Genomic DNA, 7,170 nt, shown 5'->3' on the forward strand with positions numbered 1-7,170 from the left:
AGTAACTATGTATACATGTGATGATACTCTAACCCATACTGGACACGTATTGGGGGAGTAATCCCCGGATAAGTATTGGTTATGCGATGTAGGCGATGATCGATAGGAAAAGTCCTTTGGAACAAACATATAAGGAAATGCGATGTAAGACGATGAGAGGTAAATACGATGTAGGAGATGACCCTTAGGATAAATCTTTAGGGAAGAATAAATAAAGAAAATGGGGATAGGTAATCGGGTTAACTGTTTGACATGAAATATGTGAAGAAACAATTTAACTATATTATTGTGGGTTGAAAACCCTATGTACTCACCAGGTTTCCCAACCTAACCCACTCGGTTTATTATATCACAGGTAGCGACATTAAAGATACATTCTGCTAAGGGATCCATGAGGATGTAGATCATTGTTGTAACTTTATGTAAGGTCTGTTTATGCTTATATTTCTGTATTGACGATGATATCCCAATGTTTTAATATAAATAAAATACATTTCTTCGGAAATGCTCTGATAATATCATTATCATGTTTTCTGGGAACAAATTCCGTAATATTATTCTTTAAAATGGATACTCTAATTTTTAAATAAACATAAATAATTTTTTTAAAATGACCATGAATTTGGGGATGTCACATTATGAAGACTTGATCAAAATGGCTAGAGAGAGAATGCCTTCATGACGAGAGAATGTCAAAATGGTCAAGGAGAAAATGCTTAAAATGCTCCCATTAATCAAGTGAATGCTCCCTTGGTAAAAGAATGCTCCCTTGATCAAGATAATACTCTTTTGGTGGGACAATGCTCCCCTTATCAAGTGAACGCTCTCTTGGTGGGAAATGCTCCCTTGGTGAGAGAATGTTCCCCTTCATCAAGAAATTTCTCTATAGGTGGGAGAATGCTCCCCTTGGCTAAATAATGCTAAGTCCTTAACTAAGTGACCGGGCACTTGGAGAATGTGCTCACCATTTTGAGTATGCGCTCCTGGAGAATGCGCTCTTGGTTATGATAATGTGTTGTAGCTCCCTAAATGTGAACCAACACAAGGAGAATACATTGTTAAACCTTGAGAAGCTATAGCAGCTCAAGATGCGCTCCATCTTGGTGAAATTCACTAATTACTCCTGAATACATTGGTATGGTCCTTTTAGGGAGTTGTCGAATGTGCCTAGGTGCATAGCAGGTATGATATGCATATCCCTTAAGTTTGATGATTCTAGAAGTAGCTGCATGGCATTTTGTGATTAGTTGCTTCCATTTAGGGCCTAATTCTGGATGGACCTAACCCATCAAAATTAGAGTATCCTTATGCTTTCCTATAAATACGCACTCACATCTCCACCAATAATTATGAAGGGTGACACTTCTTGTTCGAGATGTGTAAATAAAAACAATCGATAAAAGGTTTGCATGTCTTGATCGATACGTGTAAAGAAACGATGGCTGACAGGTTTATAGGTCTTGATCGAATGGGTAAAGAAATATGATGGATAACACGTCTTAAGATGTCGGGCTCAGAATAAAGAGGTGCTACTTGTTTTGACTTGTGAGGGTGATAACGTTGGTGTTACCAATTGTAAGGGTGATGGTAGCGTTATGATGTTGGATTCTAAAAAAGGCGGTACACTTACCAAGTCGATTTGAATAAGATCTAAACCCACAAATCGATTTAATTCCATTGACCCATAAGACCATAACAACCCATTAAGATTATGAAACAACTATGCGCACCATTACTCTTTGCAACGTTGCTTCTCAAAAGAAATTACAGGTTTTTTCAGGCCTGTAGATCGGTTTACATATGTGGGGTCACCACCATTAGTCTTTGTTTATCTGCTGAAGAAATCGAAGATGTCCTATCTAAAGATCCGTTTTCATATTTGGGCTCAATTTCTGCGTTTTTTATAACTCCTAAAGAAATCGAAAATAGGCTCTTCAATGATGGTCTGGCCCTAGAGGGGACGATGGTGGCCAACGGTGGAGTTGGTGGACGATTGTGGTGGCTAAAGGTGATGACGAAAAGTAGTGGTGTTTTATAGGTTACAAGTCTCATCAGAGAAGGTAGTGTTTCCAACATGGTCCTTGGTTTACACCCTCTTCTCACAACTATCCTACATAGCTAAATGATTCCACATAGGGTATATACATGGTAAGTGTGACACGTCGTAAGGTACAAAACCTAATAAAAACAATAATTGACAAAAAGCTTATCAAACGTAAGGCCTTAATGGATATAAAATCCGACATAGGGTAAAACCATTAATTTCCGCCAAATTTAAGGGCTTTTGTAACAATATCCTTTAGTTAAACTTCAAAAATAACACAAATATAATGTTTTCTATAGTCTCCCAACAAGAAACACAATTATGATTGCAATATAACAATTTCCAACTCTCATTGAACCAAAATATTTGATTCACACCATTTTCTCTTACAATTAAATCGATTTAACACAAAAATTATACAAGGGAATCCAAGTTACTTCACTATACATGAAATTCTACATTATTGAATTGTTCTTGTCAGCTTGCATTTGGAAATGAATATTGAATCTGTATAATTTAAACTGCATAACTTCAAAAGATCTGCAGATTGTTGTTTTATCGATGGATTACAACCACTTTGTATAACAAGAAGAAGCTTTGCTGCAAGTCCCACATCCACAGCAATCAATGAATACTCCTGAGGTGAAAGCTTGCAAACAGCCCACAAGATCGATAAAGCATATTTTGTACAGTTTTCCGAAACTCTCATCAAAATTCTTACCATATTGGGAATCGTGTTTGAACAATCACTCAAAGCGAGGTTACCTTCTTTTAGATTTGACACAGAATCCAAGATGAAAAGCGCTAATTCCAACGATTCAGAGTTTAATCCAGGTAATAATTCGATCAATTGAGGAACTGCACCGATTGTGATGATCATGAGTTGAATCTGTTTGTGTGATTGAGAGGATGAGCTTGAGCATATCGATTTGAGTAAGGAAAGCGCGGGTAGATTTCCAGATGAATGTCGTTTATCTCTCACGAGTCTCATCAATGCGACGAGTAAACTAGGGCTTGAAACGATTTCAACTTTGGAATTGAAATCGTCTTCGACGATTAGAAGTTTGAGTAATTGTGTACAGTTGATTCGTGTTTCTATGGAACCTTCGTTTAACATGTCCACCATTAATGAGATCCTCGCCGGCTGCGTTAGATTCGATTTCGAAGATGAATCGAGGTTTAGATGAACGAGAATGGAGATAACTTCGGAACCAATGGCGTGAGATGTGTAAGGACCTAATAGAGATGAAAGGAAACTCACTCCACCTTTTTCGACGACCGTTTTTCTGGCGATACCGTGGGCGGCGACAACTCGCCGGAGCTCTTTAAGCGATTGAATACGAGCTTGGCCTTTGGATTTTTTAAGAGTGTCGAGGATTTCTGATGTTAATCCTTGTACGTCTTCGGATCTCTTCTTTTTCTGGAAGTATTTTTGTGAAAACCAGCTGTGGATTAACCGGTGAAGGGTGTCGTTTGGGGTGACGGAATCGTCCCAGAGTTCTTGCATTGTCGTCGGGCAGGTGAAATGGCCGAGACTGAACCATTTCATGATGTTGGATCGCTCGTAGGTTTGGCCGGTGCAAAGGGTGACCGGATCCTCCATTGGTGAAAGTGAAATCGGACAAATGAACACCGATGGAATCTCCGGCGAATCTAACACTTCAATCATCTTCTTCAGATCCAATTTCTCAGAAAACCCACCACCGAAACCGACTCCTCCACCGCCGCCCAACACCCCATCTTTTACAGCACTGTCTAGATCTAGAACCTGCCCCTCAGCCCCATTTATCATCGAAGAAAACGCAGGCATTTCCACAAACACCTGGTGTGCAAAAAAACGACCAAAAATCACCTTCAAATGCACATTACATCGAAAAGGCTTCTTCTTTAAGGTGAGTTCTGTTCACTTGAACTGATTTTTCTTGCTTTCTACGATCAAAAGACTCACCAGAAACATAATTCACATCTCATTCAAAGCTTCAAAAAGGGTTGAATCATGAAACAGAAAGCAAGACACTCATTGAAGAAAAAAACTAAACAACATAGATATCTATGTACGTACTTTCCCAAGTGGGGTTTATAATATAAAAGAATCAAAAAGGAAATTTTGCTAAAGAACAAAGGGACATAAATCAGACAGGACCTGAAACAATTAAGACTTCAAAGCTTTTGTTGATGAAAATTATGAGCGAAAAAGATAGAAAATTTATGATTTATTCAACATTCATTTAAAGAAAGAATAAATGAGATCAAAACCTCGACATCGAGCAATGATTTTGAGCTGTTGTTTTGTTTCACAGCAGTAAAAGCATCGCTGAAGATGATAAAAAAATGGCGATAGAATTGTGTTTGATGTAAACGATGGAAAAGTGGGCCCGATATGACCTCATCAAGCTCAGTTCACACGTGCTGACTCTTTTTTATTTATTAACGTAGCATGAGACATGTAGTTGATTTAATGAGTATATAGAGTACACTAATTAAAACTTGGGATGAAATTAATAATTATTGGAAATTAATAATTCTTTTTGTAAGGAATAATTTTTCAAGAAAAATGGTTTAAGATGCAAATACAAGTTCTAAGAAAATATGATAAAACGAGAATCAAATAAGGAGACCGGAATAACACCACAACTTTCTTTATTTCGAACGTCCTTGATGGGTGCTCCATTTTATTAGTTTGAAAAACATTTTCAATCCTTCGAAGAATCGATAGATGTTTATATGGAAAAGGAAAGAGACATAATGGGAGCAACTTCTTGTTTATATGATTTGAGGCATAAAAATACTATTTAAACACATTAAAGATCAATTGTGTTCAAGATAGATGTGAATATCGGTAGTTTGGATAGTCGTTTCAGGAAGAGCTTTGTCAAAAGCATGATTTTTCATGTTGTTCATGAGAACTATTCTCACACGAAGAGCTTTGTCAAAGACATGATTTTTCATGTTGTTCATGAGAACTATTCTCACACGAAGAGCTTTGTCAAAGGCATGATTTTTCATGTTGTTCATGAGAACTATTCTCAAAATACGGATTTACACAAGATTGATCAATCGTATGGGTTCATTGAGAAGTTTTATGGTAATAAAATTGTAGTAGATAATTTTTGTTTATAAACATCATTCGCTAAAGTTTCATTCTAGTTTGTTTCATTAATCCTTAGAAAAAATAATTACTCAATTCAATTAAAATTATTTAAATAAGGTTAGGATCTATATTTCACTACAAGATGTGAAAAGGTTTGTCGTAACATATCGAGACGCTATTTAGGTAGGCAAACTGTTTGTCAGTTACAATCTTACGAAACTCTTAGATCTGTCGAGATTTATTGACTTATGTCAATAACATGTTAATATCTTTCACGTTCATCTAACATTCATGGCTGGTTGAAGATCATGAATTCGGATGATAAATTAACCATGCAAATCCTTGTGATATACGGCTTAAGTTACACTTGAGTTATCGCCAATGTCATCACTTATTTATAATCCAATCCAACTAAACTGTTGGCTACATGCACTTTCTCACACCTTAAAAGATTATAAGGAAGTGTGTATTTTCATAGGTAACGTGAGATTTATGTTTAAAAAAAACAAGATTTTGTTTTGTTTGGTTAAAATATATTAACTATCTTTAAAAACAATTCAAATTTTAGCCAATTTTATGAACATTTATAAAAATATTTTCTATGTCAACTTTTAACAGTTATAAAAGCAAATATGTATAAATAAAACAACCACACAATCATAGAATCAGAATAATAGTACAAGTAACGATACCACCAGTCTCGATCATATGCGTCTCCCCTTTGAGTTATCAAAGGAGATACTAGTCGTACTAAGGACAAATAACACTTCAAAACTCTCACTTGAACAACCACCAAGACTTGATGTAAGCAAGAGCACCATGAGACTCTAAACTCCTAGATCATTCTCTTGGTATTCAGTCTTCAATAAGTTACAAAATTCTATTCTGATGCAAATTTACTAAATAAAATATTACAGTTTAAAAGAAAATTACATATTACAAAAGAAAATAAATTACATGAAATCACAAAGACCAAAAATACAACCAAACATACAACATATAGTCAACTCAAGACAAGGTGTATCAAGTCTATACAATTCAAAACAAACAATTATTAAAAACTTCGATTGCAACTTTTAAATTAAACTAATAATCATGAAGTTAAAATCAAGTTGGCATACAATTGTGTCTATGATCTCACATACAAGAAATCATCCAAACAATAATTTCTTAGTTATTGACCTTAACTAATAACTAAGAATTAAACAATTAAAACAACAAACAAAAATGATAACTAACTTCATAAAACCATATGATTTACATGAGTTCACTAATCAAAATCGGATGCTCAAAAGAATCAAGCATATCTAAATCAAAATAACATGTAACACCCGTTTATTTATTAGTTAAATAAATAAATTAATGAACGAATGGTAGCCTAAAATAAATAATTATATATTCAGGGTGTTGGGTTCGAGGAGTTAATTGCCACATTTTTAGAAGCCGGGGGTTAAAAGCGTGGGTTTGGGACTCATTTTATAAATATATATGAAGATAGGGACCCCATGGTAATTAATTGGATTTAAATTAAAAAGGAAAAGAGGTGGAGGGGCTGAATATGTCATGATTATGATATTAGGGGCTGTTTAGAAATTTTGGGGGTTTATTATGAAAAGAATTTTAGAAGTCGGGGTCTAAAGGGTAATTATTGGATTAGATTTGAAAAGATCCCAAGGGGAGGGACCAGAATTGTAAGTATGGAAAAGATGTGTATGGATCGGGTATATAAATCCTTTAGTCATCAAAACCTAACCCTAAGATGAGAGGCAGCCGTCACTCACCCTTATGCCTCCCTCATCAGCCGCCGGTTGCTACACCGAGTCCGATGGCTCAGTTCATCCGCCACCACAGCTGTGCCGCCTTGATGTGGTCGCTGCTATCATTCTGACGAGAAGAGAAGCCGGGATCGAAGCACCATCGTCCCACTGTTACATTGCTGCCACTCCCTTTCTTCGTGCATTTCCGATCTGACGAGTCCGAGTCGACCGCCGCCGTCCCACCTTTTACGTTGTTGAGCGCCGACATGCACAACCTT

At 36.2% G+C, this 7,170-nt stretch overlaps 1 pseudogene; it reads right to left on the reverse strand.

Moving 5' to 3' along the window:
• Positions 1–2,363: 2,363 nt before the first annotated feature.
• Positions 2,364–3,854, reverse strand: LOC145097494 (U-box domain-containing protein 30 pseudogene; annotated as a pseudogene).
• Positions 3,855–7,170: the final 3,316 nt, after the last annotated feature.

This window comes from Lactuca serriola, chromosome 4 (assembly GCF_051521515.1).
Source record: "Lactuca serriola cultivar US96UC23 chromosome 4, Lser_US96UC23_V15, whole genome shotgun sequence".
In the NCBI taxonomy this organism is placed as follows: domain Eukaryota; kingdom Viridiplantae; phylum Streptophyta; class Magnoliopsida; order Asterales; family Asteraceae; genus Lactuca; species Lactuca serriola.